General features: G+C 41.9%; 1 protein-coding gene across 2 annotated transcripts in view; it reads left to right on the top strand.

Annotated features, from left to right (window-relative positions):
• Positions 1 to 16,541: 16,541 nt before the first annotated feature.
• Positions 16,542 to 21,316, top strand: part of SLC15A1 (solute carrier family 15 member 1) — a 54,779-nt gene continuing 50,004 nt past the window's right edge. Inside the window, exons 1-2 of one of the 2 annotated variants that reach the window (XM_032496740.1) lie at positions 16,542 to 17,362; positions 18,770 to 18,958. The gene's annotated coding sequence lies outside the window, so the exon portion shown is untranslated. Of the gene's footprint in view, positions 17,363 to 18,650; positions 18,959 to 21,316 lie in introns of those variants that run through there. The other variant, XM_032496739.1, reaches the window with a different exon arrangement.

Genomic DNA, 21,316 nt, shown 5'->3' on the forward strand with positions numbered 1-21,316 from the left:
CTTGTAGTGAGTATTGGGTATTTATTGTTTGACAGTCCTAAGAGGGGAAGGATATTGAAATTTTGGGGGTAAAATAATGTGGTATATGAAATTTGCTTTAAAATACTTGAGGGGGAAGAAGAGGATAGGTAGATGAAACAAAATTAGCAAATGTTGATAATTGTTGAAACTGAGGTTGGGTAAGTGGGGACTCATACCCGTTTCTCCACCTTTGGGTAAGTTTCTGTGGTTTGTGTTTTAAGAGGCAGGTCTAGGGGCTGGGTCTTCCAGAGGGCTTGGATAGATGCTTTGTTGCGCTGGTGTCTGGCTCTGAATTCTATTTATTGTTCACAAGTCCGCGTAGTCTCGTGATACCTCTGTCTTTACCTCTTCAACTATATCAAGGCTTCCATCTTGATGATCTCTCTGCTGGCCTTTGAGGTGACTGCCCCAGGGCAAGGAGGTCACCTCTCAGCAGTGCATCAGGGGCCAGGTGTGCACACACTCCCTGTGCACTCCACCATCACAGACCCCGAACCCGAGTCAAGCGATGGCTCAGACTGCAGGTACTGGTCCTGCCTCTGGTGTGCCCTGTGCCCCAGCAGGTGAGTCAGTTCCTTGTCACTCAGCCCCAGACAGTTCCAGTGTTGGAAGGAAGAGGAGTCTTTCCACAGGAAATGAAATAGCCGTTTTTCCTACTTAAAGGGTTTTGAAGGCTGCTTTTTTCATAACCGTTTGAGGAAAGGAAGCATGATACTGTGTACGTCCTGAGCATCCAGATGCCAAGGATCTTTCAGCATCTTTGGGACATTGTCCGTCAGTGGGTAAGGCTGAATTTACAGGTGGAGACAAGGTCATGAAGAAGACACAAGAATGACGCTCAGCCATCTGCAGCCCACTTATTAGTGGGTCCAGACTTGGGGCTCGAGAACATTCTCTGTCGAGATTTGCCCTGAGTTTCTGCCATCCCAGCCCTGGGTAATAAACTCTGACATCAGCAGGGATGGGTCCAAGAGTTTGTCTCCTTTGTCAACTGAGCTGGATTTCCTAGTCATAAATGCTTCATTCAGAAGCCATAAAATTCAAGTCATCATATAGTTAGATAAATATAAGTCTAGAGAGAGCTAACTTGCTATCTCATGGTTAAACTTGGGAAGTAATTTATACAGATGTCATGTCAGATAAGATTCAGTCTGGAAGGTGACCAGCTTCATTAAGTACAACAGTAGAGAAAGGGGTCATCCCTAAGTTGAAGACATCTTTTGACCCTGCACTGAAACACATTCACATCAATTAAAAACTTCATTTGGTTTCTGTATAAAATTTTAGTTTTGATATAAAGTTACACATTAAAGTAGCAGTTTGGAAAAAAGATGGGTTTTTTAACATTGAGAAATGTTTATCACTATTTTTCAGTAAATGTTTTAATGTTTTCCATAGATCTTTTTGTACGTGAGTGTGGAGGGGAGGTAATCAGCTTTTACTTTTTTTTCATTTTTTTTTTAAATGGAGGTACTGGAGGTTAAACCCACAGCCTCGTGCATGCTAAACAGGTGCTCTGCCGCTGAGCTATACCCTCCCCACTGGCATAGATCTTATTCTTTTTTTTATTGAAATAAAATATTCATAACATGCAGTTTACCATTTTAACCATTTTTAAATGTACAGCTCAGTAGCACTAAGTACATTTGCATTGTGTACAACCATCACCATCATTTATCCACAGAATTTTTTCATCTCCCCAAACAGAAACTCTGTACCCATTAAACAGAAACTTCCTATTCCTTCTTTGGGAAAATTGTTTTGAAGTAACCTTGGCATTAAAACTCTATTTAAGACTTACTGTATGATTCAGCAATCCCACTTCTGGGCATACATCTGGAGGAAACTCTAATTTGAAAAGATACATGCACCTCAGTGTTCATAGCAGCACTATATACAATAGCCAAGACATGGAAGCAACCTAAATGTCCATCGACAGATGAGTGGATGAAGAAGTTGTGGTATATTTACATGATAGAATACTACTCAGCCATAAAAAAGAATAAAATAATGCCATTTGCAGCAACATGGATGGACCTAGAGATCGTCATTACAAGTGAAGTAAGCCAGAAAGAGAAAGAAAAACATGGTAATATGATATCACTCATGTGGAATCTTAAAAAAAAAAAGAAAAGAAAGAAAAGGACACTGAACTCATCTACAAAACAGAAACAGACTCGCAGACAGAGTAAACAATCTTATGGTTACCAGGAAAATGGGATGGGAAGGGATAAATTTGGGAGTTTGAGATTTGCAAATGTTAGCCACTATATATAAAAATAGATTTTTTTTTTAAATTTCTGCTGTATAGCACAGGGAACTATGTTCAATATCTTATAATCTTCAATGAAAAAGAATATGAAAATATATGTATGTATATACATGACTGGGACATTGTGCTGTACACCAGAAATTGACACATTGTAACTGATGGTATTTCAATGATGAATGAATGACACATTCAACTGATGGTATTCAATCAAAAAAATTTTTTATTTCCATCAACAGGATCATTTGCACATTTTTGTACATGCACAGAGTGGAGTACTATGTAGCTACAAAAAGGAATTAATATCTCTGTTCTGTCAAGATACCGTAAGTTAAAAGCACAAGATAAAGAAAAGTGGAATAATGTGCTAAATACAACTAAAACCCCTGGACGTTATACATGAAAAAAACAAACAAACGTAAGAAGACTCTGAACAGTAAAGTGAAGAAAGAAGACCAGCTAGGGACCTTGGGACCCAAAGAACAATACAGTGGGTAAGTTCCCCGGCTTTCTTTGCCTCATATATCCCATATTTGGAGGTGTAGAAGCCAGCAACATGGAAATAACTACAAGGAAAGACCCCCCCCCCCAAAATCAATACCACTTCGCACCCATTATTATAGCTATTATCAAAAAAAGTTTTGGTAAGGATGTGAAGAAATTGGAACCCTTGTGCATTGTTGGTAAGAATGTAAAATTGTGCAGCTCTTGTGGAAGATGATATGGTAGTTCCTCAAAAATTAAACGTAGAATTACCACTGGATCCAGCAGTTCTATTTTGGGGGGATATGCCCAGAAGAGTTGAAAGTAGAGACTTGAACAGATATTTGTACACCGATGTTCACAGCAGCATAATTCACAATAGCCAAATGATGGAAGCAACCCAAGTGTCCACTGATGGATGGATTAACAAAATGTGGTATACACGTACAATAACATTTATTTAGCCTTTAAAGGAAGGAAATTCTGACACCTGCTACAACATGGATGAACCTTGAGGATGTGCTCAATGAAACGAGCCAGTCACAAAAAAATAAATCCTGTGTGGTTTCACTTATATAAGTTCCTAGAGCAGTCAAATTTATAGAGACAGAAAGTAGAATGGTGGTTGCCAGGGCCTGGAAGGAGTGAGGGAGGAATGGGAAATGGAGAGTTAGTGTTTAACTGGTCCAGAGTTTCAGTTGGGCACAGTGAAAATGCTGTGGGGCTGGTGCAATAATGTGATGTGATGACTGTGCAATAATGTGAATAGAATTAATGCCACAGAACATACACTTTAACATGGTAACTTTTTGTTTGTTTGGTTGGTTTTTTGTTGGTTTTCGTATTTTTTTTATTGAAGTATAATCAGTTTACAATGTTGTGTCAGTTTCTGGAGTACAGCACAATGCTTCAGTCATACATAAAATGGTAACTTTTATGTTACCATATTTAACCACAGTTTAAAAAAATCAAGGAACAGAAGCTGTTTTCTAGCCAAAGGAAAGTAAAAAAGGCAGCATAGCAAGACAGGAAAAACTGGGGCAGTAATGGCTGTACTCAAGCCAACACCACAGAAGAACCTGCGGCCCCACCCACACCCACAGCAGCAGCGGCCAGGTGGGGAGCTAGACCCCCACCCTCTCAAGGCTGGAGCAGGGCTTCCACACACCTGCCAAAGTGGTGTCAGGAAAGGACTGAAGAGGGCAGGACTTCCATCCATGCTGACCTAGCAAGAGTCCTGCCCGTGGTGGCCACTGGGGATCCTGGACTTGACAACTAAAACATGACCCATAAAAGAACAAATTGGCACATTGAATTTAAAAAGTAAAAGTTAAGACTTCAGCTGTGAGAAGACCCTGTTATGAGAATGAAAATACAAGCTACAGACCAGGAGAAAATACTTGCAAACCAATATATCCAACAAAGCAGTAGTATCTAGAATATATAAAGAACACTCAAAACTCAACAGTGAAAAAAAAAATCGATCCAATTAGAACATGGGCAAAGACTTGGGGAAATGTGTTGCTGGAGAGGATAGTGACACCACCACATGCTGGTGACAATATGGAGAAACCGAGTCACTGGTAAATTGCTGGTGGGAAATTTAATTGGCGCAGATGTTCTGCAAAAAAACAGTTTGGAGTTTCCTGAAGAAGCCGAGTAAGTGATGACCACGGGACCCAGGGATTGTGCTCCTAGGCATTCATCCCAGAGACATGAGAGCCTACACTTAGCCACACAACAGCCTGTGCACACATGTTCACAGCAGCTTTACATGTAATAGCTCAAAACTGGAAATCTCCTAGAAGCTCTTCAACAGAGTGCTGCCTCCGGGCCATATGTGCTACTCAGCAACAGACAGGCAGGAACCACAGGTGCACGCGACACCTATGACTCCACAGACCATGCTGGGTGGAAAGAGCCCATCCCAAAAGGTGACTTACTGTACGATTCCATTCATATAGCGTTCCTGAAGTGACAAAGTTATACAAACAGAGAGCAGACGAGTGGTTGCCAAGGATGAAAAAGGGGGTGGGTCAGAAGAACGTGGGGGCTGTGAGAGGCAGCCCGAGGGATCCCCGAGGCTGCATGCTGCCTGTCGGGTCCTGGCTCCTGTCCAGCCATGTGCTTTTACTGTGGGGAGGGTCTCTGTTGCCTTTCATGGGGTTGTCTGAGCCAAGACCGCAGCTGGGCATCAGGCAGAGTGCATGTGGCACTCCAGCTCCACACTCAAAGTGACCCAACTCTGCTTGGAGTTGGGGACACAAATGCTGCCAAGTGTTTCAGTGAAGTGTGTGCTGCTTTCAGCAAGCTGGTCTCACAAGATTAGAAAATTAACAAAGTTGCCCTTCCCTGAATCAGTCTGTGGTCTTCTCCCTCTTAGCTGTATGCATGTCCCCATTCTCCTTGTCACCATTTCCTTGTGACAAGTCTGGAGAGGTTCCCCATGAGCACAGGCAGAATTTGGATGCAGGTTTGTCATTCATTCTCTTGGTGTTGGTTTAGTTTACGACCAGATCAGTGCGATCTGACCAAGCAAGTTTCTGGGTCATGCTGGCCTTGGGACAGCCTGAGAACTCGGCCGTGAGTCCTGTTGTCCAACCCACCATCCTCTTGGTCATCATTGCTGATCTTTTCCATTTCCTTCTTCACCAACTGATGGGATCAAGATTACATCTTTAGTACTTTAACACTTGCATTGCTTAGTATTCACAGGAAACAGCCTCTGTTCCTTGGAGTGGTAGGTCTCCTGAGTGGGAGACCATTCTTGATTATCCGGGCAGGCTGATGTAGTCAGTGGTCCTGATAGAAAGATGCAGGAGGGGTAAGAGTCAGAGAAGAAAGTGATGTAATGACTGAAGCAGAGATTGGATTGATGCACTTGCAAGATGCAGGAAGGGGCCACGAACCAAGGAACGTGGGCAGCTTTTCCAGGATGGAAAAGGCAAGGAAGTGACTTCTCTCCTGGAGACTCTGGGAGGAACCAGCCCTGCCAACACCTTGACTTTAGCCCAGTGAAACTGATTTCAAACTGCTGACTTCCAGAAGTCTGAGATAATAAATCTGTGTCGTTTTAAAGCATTAAGTTACGGTGATTTGTTACAGCAGCAGTGGGAAACTAGTACTTTAGCGCTATTACTTCAACTAGCGCTCACTAGGAACTAACCAGCAAATTGCATGTGCTCCACTTCCAGAGACCATGAAGTCCCTAAATCCATGTTCTCTTTCTGAGGTCTCTGTCTGCCCTCCATGTGGGGCCTTTTGGCATCAGAGGGACTGTGCCATTTGTCAGATAGCTCCATCTCCTCTGTCCAGGTATGTCGCCCCAGAAGACAGAGATATCTGTTCTAGATATCTCCAGCACAGGCCTGAACAGCAGTGCAGCCCCCAGGGTTTGGACATAACCACTTCATTTTGGCAGAGACCATCCCCTTTGTCCTTCCCCGTGTCCACCTCCCCCTCACCACCACCTGGACCCCAGGGCACTTTGTAAATTTTTTTTCCTATTTGCAAAGATAACAGCTGCACCTTGCAGAAAATGCAGGCAGTACAGGAGTGTATAAAGAAAAGTGAAACCATGGTGGTTCACCAAATTGCTCTCCAAAAAAATAGCAAGAAGGCAAGGGCAAAGCTCATTATTCTGTCTCCTTTAAAACTTAGCATCATTCTAGGATTAGTGATGGTATTTGAAAGTTCTCTGACAAATACTCCAATTACAGTTCCCTTTGGACTATAGAATCTGCAGCTTGATGGTATTATTTGGATTTGAGCAACTAGAAAAAAGACAAGGGAATTAAGCTACCAGAGGTGAACTGTGTCTTAGTTCAGTCTACACTTACTAGCTGTTTGACACCCGGCAAGTTTCTTAACTTTCCTTTGCCTCGGTCTTGTCTGTAAAATGGGGGTGCTGATGGTTCCCAATACCTCGGTGGTCCTGAGGATTACCAGAGTTAAGCACTTACCACTGACAGGCTTATGGTAAGCTCTAAGTAAATGTTTTTTTTTTTTTTTAATCAGGACTCAGCTAAAATGAGGAAAAAGAAAATTCAATATTAATTCTTGCTCAATAATGGTTTTGACCAGTGTTTTCCTGCACATGTTCTGTGGAACATTACTGATTCCAAAGGATGTGGGATGTTAATTGGTAATATGGGGAAATAAAATAAAAAGATGAGGGCTAGGGTTTACAGGTCTAGTAAGATAAAGTTAAGCAGATTATTCCTACGGTACTTCTAGAGCCTTTTTTATGGATTTTGCTCCCAAGATAGGTTTCTCCTAAGGAGTATTTCCCCAAATTCATTGATTGAGGCACTCAGGTTTTTTTTCTCAGTAGGGTGACCCAGGACCAATGTCCCACAGAAGGCACTCTGGGGACTGGTCCATTAGAGACCCGTCCTCTGTCCTGCTTTCTCTCCCTGTTCTGTGTGGACTAGTGGCGCTGATACACTGTCAAGACTGCAGCTGGGAGCACAGGTGCAGGGGTCCCCTCCTCCACCTGGGCAGACGCACACTGACTGAGAGGGGAGGGTCACCCCGCCCCAGACTGGCCCAGCCTGTGTATGTATGAGGCCAGCGTCATCCAGCAGGTGTCTGGGGGGCTTGTCATGCAGCACAGACATTGAGCAAGAGTCTTGGCATCAATGTCTGTAGCTTGCTCCCTCCTTGTCCACACATGACTTGAGCAAGCTTATTGTTAAGTCTCTGTCCCTCCCTCTACAAGTCAGGGATAAGGCCCTACCATCTCCTACCATGCATTAAAGGGGGACCATGGAGGCTGAGGAGGAATGCCTTCCTCTTGTTCTGAACCACATGAACAATGGTTACAATAGTTCCTTAAAGTTGGTGTCAGAGTTTGCTGGAATGCAGACCCACTGGTCGAGATTTGGGTGGTGGCACCTACAGTTGTGCTGGAGGCGGTCACCTGTTTTATTGGTCAGGTTCTCCAGAGAAACAGAACCACTAAAAGTGGGCACGCATGTGTGTATGTGTGTATATGTATGTATGAGGAATTATTGTGAGGAATTGGCTCACATGATTATGGAAGCCAGTGAATCCCAAGGTCTGCAGAGTGAGTCAGAAGCAGGAGACCTGGGAAGGCCTCTGCTGTAGTTCTGGTCTGAAGGCCAGCAGGCTGAGACCCAGGAAGAGCTGATGCTTCATTTCGAGTCCAAAGGCAGGGTGGAGGACAGAGAAGCTGATGTCCTTGTTGACAGGCTTTCGGGCAGGAAGTATGCTGTCTTACTTGGGGGAAGACCAACCTTTTGTACTGTTCGGGCCTTCAACTGATTTGGCGAGGCCCTCCCCATGAGGGAGGGCAACCTGCTTTCCTCAGACTACTGACTTGAATGTTAACCTCATCCAAAAACACCCTTGGAGAAACACCCAGAATAATGTTTAGCCAAATACCTGGACACCTGTGGCCCAGTCAACCTCACATAAAATCAACCCTCACACATAAGATCTATGCTTTGTAAAGGGAACCATAGGTGAAGAAATGAGGCTGAATTGCCAAACCTCAGACATTGGAGCTGTGTTGTCCCTGAATCAAGACCCAAACCCAGTTAGGTTGTTGAGGTCACCAGGCATGAGGGAAGCTGAGAAAGAACTTCTTTCTTTCTTTGGACACAAGACATTGACATGAGCTCTGCAAGGTGCTCAGGGGAGGAGGATGTGGCCCTCAGAGAGGAGGCCCAGGGACTGTCTGGGTGTGACTTACCCAGCAGCTCAGAGGTAGAACAGGCCTGGCATCTCCCAGCCAAAGTCAGCAATTTGGTTAAGTATCGGCCTTGGCCTCGCCTCACTGATTCTTTCTGGTGCCAGCACTTCACAGACACTGTGGCTCTTATTCCTCATAATGATCCTATTAGGTGGGAGTTGGTTTCACATGAAGAAATCAAACCTCAGGGAGATGGAGGAAATTGCCAAAGGTCATGTCAGTAGTGGAGCTGGGGTTCTAGTTGAGATTTGTCTGACCCAGGAGGCGGGTCAGCTGCTGGCTCAAGAAGGGTGAGTGTGCCCTGAACAGCTTGGATGCCCTGGGCACCTTGTAATGGGGGTCTCTGTGGGAGCTATTGTCCAAACCAGGAGATGGAGAGCAAGCATTAGGGACTGCATGGTTCCCCTCAAAGTTCATGTTGAAGTCCTAACCCCAAGGACCTTAGAATTTGACCTTATTTGGAGACAAGATTTTTATATAAATAATCAAGGTAAAATGAGGTCATTAGGGTAGGCCCTAATTCAATATGATGGGGTCCTTGTGAAAAGAGGAAATTTGGACCCAGACACGCACAGAGGGAAGTTGATGGGAAGACACAGAGGGAAGACAGCCGTCTACAGACCAGGGAGGGAGACCTAGAACAGATCCATCCCTCAAGACCTTCAGAAAGAACAACCCTGCTGATACTTTGATGTTGGACTTCCAGCTTCCAGGACTATGAGACAACAGATTTCTGTGGTTTAAGCTCCCTGGTCTGCAGAACCTGGTTATGGCAGCCTGAATGGACTAACCCAGCAAGACTCCCAGCTACGAGGGAAAGCAATGCAAAGGCTTCCCCCGTTGTGTGCAGAGACTCAGGACCCTCAGGGACAAAACAGTGTGAACCAAAGTGTCACCAAACCAGGATGGGAAGCAAGTCTTTGGAGGAACTAACCTTTGCTCTGAAATCAAGATTAGGAAATAATAATACATTGTCACCACTGGCTTCGTGCATCTTGTTTGGCTGGTCCTTCATAAACAGCAATGTGGACATGTCACCGGTCAACTACTTTCTGTCTTTCCAGACGGGGAGTGACAAGGAGTGGGCAGCAGTACGGCCCCTCCTGTCACCCTCCCTGATGAGAGGTTGTGGAGACCCATCATAATGTCCCACTGCTTAGCTTGGCACAGTGACAGAAGCACTGGCTGAGGAGTCTGAAAAATTGGGTTCTAGTTCAAGTGAACCCCATCAGCTTTGTCATCTGTGAATGAGAGAAATCCCTGTTCCTTGTGACCTCACAGAGGTTTTCTCTCAAATAAGATCACTTATTATTATTATGTCTCACCCACTCCCCAAAAAGACTGTAGGGAGTTTGCAATAAAGACATATTAAGTAAAATCATCCAAGCAGACATAAAATCATGGAAGGTAAGGAATGGAGGGAGGAAATGGTTGTATATTATACTATACTATGTAGACTAAGCCCAACATTTAGCCCTGAGCATCCTGGTGGCCAAGAAAAAAAGTGGAACACTATCCAAAGTAGTAAAAAAAAAAAAGTCTATAAAGTAAGATGTTGTTTCATTTATTGTGCTCTTTTAAAGTGAAACGTGATATATATAATACTAAAAATAATCATTTTATTTCAATGGGCAGATTCCAAATATGAAGAACAGAATCCACCCAGGTTCTGAACACAGATTTCCTACATTTTTAGACATTTTATCCCCGTAATCTCTTCTCAGTCACAATCTCATGTTCTGGGAAAATCCCGTCAACTTTGTTCTTTCCGTGTCTCTTTACAAAAATAGAATCTAGACTTTTTTTCCTAATTGGGAAAGCAGTACATGCTCCTAGAAAATGTGTGAAATACTAAAAAACAGAAATGAGGATAAAAATATCCACAGCCCTCCCTGCCCCATCCCTTCCAGATAACTGCCGTCAGCATGTCAGCTCACTTCATTCAAGTGTCTTCTCTCTATCTTTTGAATCTCCTAGTGCTTCTTGGCCTGTAGACTTTGGCCACCTCAGCCCAGGAATTTTTGGCTCTGGGTAAACATTGTGTAGGAGCACCTAGAATTACCAGCTCATCAACATCTCCTGGACTTGGAGCTCCTGTCCTTTCAAAGCCAGCTGAGCCTGTCCGGGTCTGTCCTCACCTCATCCCACCCGGGGAGCCTTTAGGCAGCACATGTGATGAGGTATGGCCGTGTCATTGGGGCACCCAGTTCTACCAATTCCCGCCCCCAAATGGGCTCTGTTTTGTACATCGTAGGAGACCCCAGCCTAATGAAAAACCTAGTTCCAAGCCACTAGCAGTTCTCTTGCCGAGGATTCCTATCTTCTCAGTGAAAATTTACTTGGGAGTTTAGTGGGCTTTGAGAGGGTGTCCTTATCATCATCCCACTTTATTTTTAAAAAGCCTGTTGCAGCCACTATGGAGAATAGCATGGAGGTTCCTTAAAAAACTAAAAATAAAGTTACCCTATGATCCAGCAATCTCACTCCTGGGCATATATCTGGAGAAAATTCTAATTTGAAAAGATACATGTGCCCCAGTGTTCAGAGCAGCTCTATTTACAATAGCCAAGACATGGAAGCAACTTAAGTGTCTATTAACAGATGATAAAGGAGGGGAAAAGGAACAAAAAAGGACATGAGATATGAAAACAAAGAGCAAAATGGCAGATGGAAATCCAGCCACATCAATAAACACAAATGGGAATTGACTAAATACTCCAATAAAAGGGCATATATTGTTAGATGGGATTAAAGAAGCAAGATCTTGCTGTATGTTGTCTACAAGAGACACATTTTAGATTAAAATCACAAATGAGTAAAAGGAAATGAATGAAAAAAATTATACCTTGGAAAATGGAAGCAAAATATAAGAAAGCTGGAGTGCCTGTATATATATCAGACAAAATAAATTTTACAGTGAGCAGCATTACTAGAAACAGAGGGATATTTCATGAGGATAAAAAAGATCAATACATTAGGAACGTGTAACAATTACAAATATATACACACCTAATCACAGAGTTCCAAAATATATGAAAGAAAAACTAACAAAATTGAGTAAGAAATAGGTAATTCAGCAATTATTACCAAAGATTTCAATATTCCACTCTCAGCCATTTATAGAAGAAGAATGAAAGTAAAGATCTAGAAGATTTGAACAAAACTATCAGACAGCTGGACTAATTGATATCTAGATACACTCCACCTAACAAACGCAGAATACCGATTCTTTTCAAGAACATGTGAAAACACAGCTACTAAAACTTGTGGGATGCAGCCAAATCATTTCCTAGAGAGGCATTCTTAGCTATGGATTTCTATATTAAGAAAAGGAAAGACATGGAAACTGTACTTTAACCTTCTATCTCAAGAAACTAGAAACAGAAGAGCAAACTGAATCCAACGCAAGGAGAAGAAGGGAAATAATAAAGACTAGAGGGGAAAAAATGAAATAAAGAACAGGAAAACAATAGAGAAAAATCAAGAAATCAAAATTTGGTTCTTTGAAAAGAGCAACAAAATTTACAAATCTTTCTCTAGACTGACAGAGGGTGGGTGGTGGGGAGAAAGAGAAAATCAAATTAACAGAATTATAAGAAAATAATACAAACAGTTATATGCCAACTCATCAGTAACCTAAATTGATAATTGATAATCTAAATGAAAAAGACAAATTCCTAGAGAGATACAAACTACTGAACTGATTCAAAAAGAAATAGAAAGTCTGAATAGACTCATAACAAATAAAGAGATTAAATTAGTAATCAAAAACTTCCCCCAAAGAAAAGCCCAGGCCCCGATGACCTCATGGGTGAATTCTACCAAACATTTAAAGAGGAATTAATGCCAAATCTTTACAAAGTCTTTGAAAAAAATAGAAGAGGAGGAAACACTTCCCAACTCATTCCATGAGGCCAGTTTTTCCCTAATACCAAAACCAGATAAAGACATTATAAGAAATGGTCAATATCCCTTATAAATATAGAAGCAATTTCCCAACAAATACTAACAAACTGAATCTAGCAGCAAATAAAAAGGATTACGTGCATGACTAAGTGGGATTTATCCCAGAAACACAAGGTTTAATTTAACATACAAAAATCAACGTAAGACACCATATTAATAGAATAAAGGACAAAACCACATTATTTCAACAGACATAGAAAAAAAGCATTTGATGACATCCAACACCTTTTCATGTTAAAATCCCTCAACAGACTAGGATTGGAAGAGACTTCATCAACCTGATAAAGGCCACCTTTCTCCTAAGATCAGACACAAGCTAACGCTGTCTGCTCCAGTCCCTTCTATTCAACATTGATTCCAGCAAGGCCACCACTATGCATGTCGCCAGAGAGTTGAAAACACAAAACTTGCACACAAATATTCATAGCAGTATTATTCACAACAGCCAGAAAGTGAAACCAATAGTCCATCACCTGATAAAGGGTTAAGAAAATGTAGTATATCCATACAATGGGATATTATTCAGTTGTGAAAAAAGGAACAGAGGGTTGACACAGGCTACACCATGGAGGGGTCTTGAAAACATCCTGTTACGTGGCTCACTGTGAAGCAATGAAGAATAATGAGATAAGCTAGAGCACTGGGCAGGCACTTTATCAGCTCAGTAACAGGTAGAATTCCGGCAACGCTTCCCTTCCCAAAATGGGGCACCAGCCCGTGGGTTCCTGCTTGTGAGTGTTCACAGGAGGGCAATGGAGAACAGGCAGACTGCTCAGGGGTCAGGTCCAAATGCTCTTGGCCAGTCATGGAGGTGATCATTCCACAAGTGGCATGTTGCCGTAATGAGTGATATTCAAATTCTATCCTGAATGTCCGAATGTCCTGAAAGCCAGGCTTGTCAGTGTGGAGGAAAGGGGGTGGAAATGGAAGACAGGAGAGGTGACTGGACATCTGCCCTCCTGGATATGAGTTGGAAGTAGCATTATGAGCTCATGGTGTAGGAAGTATTTTATAGACGTGTATTTCCTAACTCTTCCACTAAAACCAGTGACCAACCCAGAGCAGTGAGCATCCTTAGTGTCCAGACTGTTGTTTGCAAATTTCTAACCAAAAAGGTCCCAGGGATCCTGGGAGAATGGTCTGATTCCATGTCTGAGCCAGGAAATAGACAAGTTGGGAACATCTCATAATACGAAATAGCAAGGAAGTTATCCAAGACTTTGAGGGTCATGACAACAGGGCTTATAATCAGCCTGAGGAGGCGCCCACTGGCCAAGGTGGGACAATCAGGAGGAATGATAAACTGCAACGTGCCATCAAATATGTGTAAATCCATGCATTCATAATGGCACTAAAAAGAAAAAAGTGAATTGGTCACATAGGAGGATGCTCATAAACTAAGTTATGGTTTTGAAAACTGGTAATTAAAGGAAAAGAGTTAAGTATTCAGCCCGCTTTCCCTATACGAACTGTGCTGAGGACTAACCAAATGGTGGACGAGGGCAAGTTTTCCTTATTAGAATTATTCCAGTTAGTCAATGAAGACAGAACGTCACTATTTTGCAGCCTCTAATCAGTGAATGGAATTGAGTATCGTAACAGCCCCACAAGACATTCTCTGACTTGGGGATGGAAGAATACACTGCAACCTATGAGACAGCTGTGCAAAAAACAAAACTCCAAATCTACATCTGATCAAGCCTCTAGATCCAAATACCGACTGACAGGCAATGCAAAGGACAGAAGAACACAGGAATGGACACTATACAGATAAGTCTGCAAAATCCAATGGGAAACCCTGCTGGAGCACAAGTCATCTGCCCAAAGTCATATTGCTGGTAAGTGGCTGAGCTGGAGTTTGAACACACAGACCTCAGTGATTCCAGAGCCCCCTCGAAAGTCAGTAGCTTTTACCAGATCCTCCCCAGCCCTGGGAGAGTGAAAACAGAGCAATGTTTATAAAGCCACATTTCATTACACATACCTCATTTTTCATATATCTCATGTCCTTATTTGTTCCTCTTTCCCTCCCTTACTGCTTTCTTTTGTGTTAAACAAATATTTTATAGCATACCACTGTAATTCCTCTGTTGATTTTTAACTACATATTTTAAGGTATTTTCTAAGAGTTTGCTCTAGGAATTACAATAAGCACTATCTGCTTCAGATTAATACTGATGTAATACCAGTAAAATATAGCAACTTTGCTCAAATATAGTTCTATTTCCTCCCGTATTTTTGCAATACATTATTAGAAATGTATATTGACACTATATAATTGTCATATATATTACATCTTTATATGTTGTAAACCCAACAATATAATGTTATAGTTACCGATTTACATAATATTGCATTTTTTAAAGAAATTAAGAGTAGAAAATTAAAGAAATCTACTTATATAGTGTTTTATATTTACCTTTAAATGTACTATTTCCAGCACTCGTAATTTTTTCAAGTTAGTATCTGGTGTCATTTCCTTTTAGCCTGAAGGACTTTGTTTAGTGTTTCTTATAAGGCAGATTTGATAGCAATGAACTACCTCAGTCTTTGTTTACCTGGAGATTTTTTTATGCTTTTATTTTTGAAGAATAATTTTGCTAGTTACAGCCGTCTCAAATCTGCTGTTGAATCCACCTAGTGAATTTTTCATTTTGGCTATTGTTCTTTTCAATCACAGTATTTCCGCTTAGTTCCTTGTTAGTTTCAATTTCTTTGTTGTTATTTTCCTGTTTGTTAGGTCACTATCAACGTATTTTCCTTTAGTTCTCTAAAGATGGTTTCCTTAATCCTTTGGACACAATTAGAAAAGCTGCAGAGAATTTTTTTCTATGAAATCCAGTTTCTGGGCCCTTTTAGAGTCAGTTTTTATTGATTGTGTTCTCTGGAGGATAGGGGTGAGACTTTACTGTTACTTCACCTGTCTCAAACTTTTTTGTTGGAAATTGGACATTTTAGACACTATATTGTTGCAAATCTGAATCCTAGTTTTTATCTTGAGTCCCATATGTCATTTCTATTTTTCTGGAATTGTCCATTTCATATGTTTTTAAAAATTTATCGCCACATAAGTAATCAGAATACCCAGAATTTCTTTCTGAATATTAAAATTTTAAAAAATATAAGAATACACATTCTTCAAGTTTAAAATAGTGTTTTATTATTTTTTAAAAGGTGCTTTTTTAAAGGAGATTATAAGGCAGTTTATGATACATCTATACAATGAAAAAATTCAACACCATCAAAAAAATGAATAGGAAACCTTTGTTTCTTATTTCTGATTTGGAAAGCTATCTAAGATAAACTTTTAAGTTTAAAAAACCAAGGTGCAGAGTGGTGTATATAGTCTGCTCCCATTTCTATATGTATAAATACATATACATAATGTATACCTATATATGAACCTAAATTATCTCTGGAAGACAGTTTGGCTGTTCTGAAGAGAAGCAGGTAGCTGGGGATGGGATGGGAGGAAGACTTTGTACTCTCTTTTATACTATTTTGAATTCTAATGTTTAAAAAGAAATTTTAGAAAATGGCTTCTAAATATTAAAATAATGAACATTTAATAAGTTCTCATAACAGGTGGGCATTTATTAACTCATTGAGTTCTTACATTAATGCTAAGACCAGAGTACTATTTGAAGCCCCATTTTACACATGAGGGAACTGAGATGCAGAGACCCCCACAAGCTGGGTGTCCAAGATGCCAAAGTCAGTGAGTGATGAACGTGGTTTCTGGGCTCAGGTTCTTAAGACCCCGTATGACATGTGTGGCTCCTCCTACCACTTCCTCTTCTTCGCGTGTCACCTGAACACACAAAAGTCACCCGTTAGTGTACACAGCCTGTCCCACAAGACTGCAAGTTATACCAGAGGAAGGGCTTCTCATTTTTAATATGACTCATATAATAGATGCTCAGTAAATATTCTGAGCAAAAGAATTAATCCTCCTTAGTGTAATTTTTTATGCACTGGGAGTAAAAATCTTTGTTTTCTCAGGTCCCCCTGAAAAAGACAGAAAAGAAGTTTCTGAAGGTTAGAGACGTTAACGGGCAACTTAAGAGTCAGAAGGTTTAAGACAAAATATTCGGAAGCCTTGCGCTTCCGTCTCTGAGCCCACAGCCCTCTCAGGGTGTGTCGTGGAAACGGAGCTTGTGGACACGCAGTTCGTGCTCAGGACATCCAGGTGTGCAGGGCACGTGTGATGCATTGCACACTGCCCAGTCCCTCCTCTTGTCCGGGCTATAGCTCAGGGGCTTCTCACCTGCCTCTATCCACCCCCTTCCCCATGTCTGCCCCCATCTCCTTCCTGTGCTCCCTGCCTCAGTTAAGTCCAAAAGTTTCACTAGAATTATCTAGTGAAACACAGTGAGCCATCACTCACTGACTCTAAGACACACATTTTCCCTTTTAAACATCTCTGAAATTAGATGCCTCCTGGAGCCAGTGATAAGAAGGCCTTCTGTCATCCTTTCATCATAGTTGTTTTCTTTCTTAGTGATCCAGGCAGCTTCTTGCAGTAGCTGGGAACATAGATTTGGTGAAATCGGGGAGGAAGGGACGACAGGCAGAGGTTTAGTCCCTCCAAGAACTGGTGCTCAACTCAGTTTCGATTCTACACTTGGGTTTTGGATATTCCAGAGTCACTCAGTGAAAAATAATAGTTAAAAACCTACGTAGCCTTAGTTAGACACCACACGTGGGACGTAGACTCCACCCCCCACTCCCCACCCCGCCTCCACAACAGCCCGGACAGATCAATGTTCCTGTTTATAGAGAGAGATGAAACTGAGGGTTAGAGAGATCAGGTGACGAGGCCTTGCTTCTGTGCTCCCTGTCCAGCCAAATGTGCAGTCTGTCTGCCTTCTCCCTCTTATTTAAAAACATCTTCCTGGGGCTGAAAGGTATGCCTGGATCCCTCCTCAAGTCCTCCCACCTGCGGCCTCCCTCCCTCAGCCTGACAGGCACATCGCTACAGCAAACAGTGCCTAGTTACCAGCTGTCCTGGGGTTACCAGCATCAGAGCCAACTCTGAGGACACACACAGCCGCAGCTGTGTGCTTTGTTATAGAATACGGTGTGGGCTGCATCTTCGGTGGAAATGGAAGTGGCGGGTTGGGGCAGGATCAGGTGTCAGGATGAGAGGGATGAGAAGAAGCAGGCAGCAGGCAGCAGAGTCATACCTGGCTGCAGAGGGATTCTCACCCAGGGAGTGGGCATCCGCTGTGCCCTGTGGCTGTTGGCCACTTACCTATATAACGTGCTGTACAGGCAGGTGCCATCCGTAGGTGCCCATGGCAGTCTTGGAAACAGATTCTCTAAGATGGTGGTGACATTACATATTCTCCTTGCACTGATGAGATTTTTTTTTTCATGTTCAGTACATCTTAACTTTCATACACTGCTGGGAAAAGTATTTCTGGAAGGCAATTCAGCCACGTGTATAAAGAGGGCCTAAAACTGTTTCCATAGTCTTTAACCAAGAAATTCCAATTTCTAGGAATTTATACTAGAGAACTCATTGGCGAGACACAAATATACCTGTACTAGAGTGTTTACTGCCGTGTTGTTAAAATAGCCCCAAACAAGAAACCAACCTAAAGGCCCAAATAAAAGAAAATAAATTAACCATGGTAACTTTACAGTCAAATACTTGCAGCCATTAAAAATTCACTTTAAGACTATGTGGTGACATGGAAAAATGTCCATGACATAAGGTTGGGTGAAGAGGTTATAAAACAATATGTATGATATGATCCAGTGTTGCTAAGTTCATTAATTTATGTGAGTATAAAAAGTCTGTAAAGAAGTACAGTAAAATATGAACACCAGTTATCTCTAGATTTTTTTCCTATGTACTTTTTCAGAATTCTCCAAAACACTTCATAGTGAAAATGTATTGTTTCTACATTCAGAGAGGCGAAAAGCTATCTAAAACAGAAACGTCCTCTTGATTTTGCTAACACGGGAGTAACCTGCCCACTTACACACAAAATAAGCAACAAAACTGAGATCCCAAATCTGGTCTGTCTGACTTCAGAGCTTGGGAGAGTTCCAGTGTGTTTCTAGCAGTGATGTTAGGAAAGATTGGGACTGGGAGACTATAAAGAACTTGAACTGAACCATTGACCCTTAAGCACTTTTTATACTTCATGAGAGCAAATAAAACCAGAGTTGGCTTTACGGGCATGTAACCTGTGCAGTCCCCCAAGGCCAAAGCTTAGAAGGGCCCTGTACTTTGTTTAATGCTCTGTTGTCGCTGCTGTCTAGAAATTCTCAGTGATTTTATCTTTGCATTTGTGTTTTGTAAGTGAGGCCCAGTGGGACACTGGGAGCATGAGCATAAGCAGTGGAGATGTACCCACCCTCATCGCCCGCCTCCATTCCTTGCTGACATGTATGTGCCCGCGGACCTATTGTGTTGACGATGGCCCATGAACACCTGTGACCCTTGGACCCGCGGTGCGTGGGAGTTCAGAGAGACCCAGAGTGGGTACAAGGTAAGGAGCCTTGCCTGTGAAAGTAAGCAGGGCAGGCGCTGGCAGCCCCAGGGGCCACACTCTCTATTCCAACCAGAACTTGTTCCCCGTGCGGAAAGAAGGCAGTGCATTCCGAGAAACACAACCAGGGGACTCTGTCACACCCTTTCTTATGCTTGTGTTAATCCCGTGTGTTAGGCAATAATTTATATGGAAAACAATGACATGGGAAGAAGAAGAAAGATAGGGAAACACATAGTTCCTTTTCCTTTCTGACCTCCTTACTCATCAGGACACCAAAGGGTGGAGTGTTGGTAGAATGAGGAGGTGGCCAGAAATGAAAAAGAAACAATTGAGTTAATTTCATGCAGTGTTTCTACTGGTCTGGTAGAAACACCAGAACATAACACATAAGCATATATGAAATTTGAAATATGAATTATGTAATTTTGAGGATTTTACATGTGAATTAAATGCATCTATATTTGCATTTTAAACTGGTATCACATAATATAAAAATGATAAAATTCATGCTAGTAATTTTTTCTTTATTTAAAATGGTGTTAAATAGCAAATAGTATGACATATCTAGAGGGAAAAAATGCTGAATGTTTCAGTACCTTTTGTCCTGCTTTTTGAACAAAGGGTCCTGCATTTTCACTTTGTGCCAAGTCCAATTCCACAAAATATGTAGCTGTAGCTGGCCCTGAATGAAACACACACACACACACACACACACACACACACACACACACACACAAATGTGTAAACAATGAGCTTTAGACAAAGGACTGTCCAGTTTACCAGTACATTTACACTGTAAATATTTGGAGATTTGGAAATTTTTTTTAGTAACATTTCCAACTTCAAAGAAATACCAGGCACCAGTTCTCATCAGTTCTGCTCAATTCCACAGTCACACAGCAGTGCGCCTAGGATGGTTTTTCCTTGTCACTGACTGACTTTGAGACCAAGTCCACCATCCCAAGTGTGGCAACCCCAGACATGTTTCACTGAGGTGACATCTCAGTTGCTGTACGTTCTACCAATGTCCTTGCCCAGGAGAGGCAAAGGTCTTGGAGGCTGACCAGCAGAAGGAAAAAAATACATCAGTAGGTGAGGTAGGTTGACTAATGGCCTCCCTAAATTAGGTCCTAATCCCTGGAGCTTGAGGATGTTAGTTATACAGAAACAGGCTCTTTGTGGATGTAAGTTAAGATCAGCCTGGTTTCCTGAGGTAAGTCCTAAATGCAGTCACACGTATCCTTGTAAAAGGGAGGCAAAGGGAGATTTGAGGAAACAGGGAAGAGAAGGCAATGTGAAGACAGAGGCAGAGGTCGGAGTGATGCGGCCACAAGCCAGGAAACACGGGAGGCCACCAGAGTTAGAAGAGGAACGAAAGGTTTCTCCCTTGGAGCCCCAGGAGTGCAGACCCTGCTGCACTTTGATTTCAGACCTCTGGTCTCCATATCTGTGGGAGAATGATTGCTGTTGTTTAAACCACCAAATTTGTGGTAATTAACTTACTCCTTCAAACACACACACACACACCCCCCAAAACCAAAACCAAACCTTGCATACATAGAACCACATATATAGAAGAGTTAAAGGAAGAAGATTGAAAAACCCAATGAACAAGTCTTGTCTCCTCTCCTGTCCCCAAAGTCCACGTAGCAGAACATGGGAGTCAAAATATGGGTTTAAGTAGTCGTGCTGTTCTTGATAGCTTGTCATCACAAAGAAAAGCTTCAAATCAGTCACTGGAGCACAGTGGTATTTTGGAAGGACATAGTTTTTATTAAGAACACGTTTTTATAAATGTATATTGGAAATAATTTTGAGACTGTGGGACTTCCATGATCATTAGAAAGAAATATGTATAGTGAACCTTGGAGCAAAATAATGCTATCGTGTTACTCATTTACAACCTTGCTTCTGCTAAACTTGCTCTCTTCAGTGCACGCAGTTTTCTCCCTGCCTGGTACATGGATTTGTGCCTCAGGGAAGCTGATTCACCCTGCAACGGGGAGCGCTCTGTACTCTTGTTAAGTTTGTGCTGTTCACCCTGTGTTTTCTTTTTCTCAAGAAATAAATTTACACAATATAGTCTGTTCAGAGATTAGAGAACAGTACTGAGTAGAGAAGGTCTTTATAGATTCTTGAATTTAATATGAATAAGAGATTTTACATCGTTAGAAACTGAAAATATAAAGGAAACAGAAAAACCTGCGCTCTTAAGATAATCTGATATGTAAAAATTACATTATTGGTGTTTAGAATGCTATGCTTGCCAATTAGATTCCTCCTCCATTCCCCCCACTGCCCCTTTCCTCTTGTAGCTGATCTAAAATTTATATGTATATACAGAAGGCTTAGGAT

This window comes from Camelus ferus, chromosome 14, assembly GCF_009834535.1.
Source record: "Camelus ferus isolate YT-003-E chromosome 14, BCGSAC_Cfer_1.0, whole genome shotgun sequence".
NCBI lineage: Eukaryota > Metazoa > Chordata > Mammalia > Artiodactyla > Camelidae > Camelus > Camelus ferus.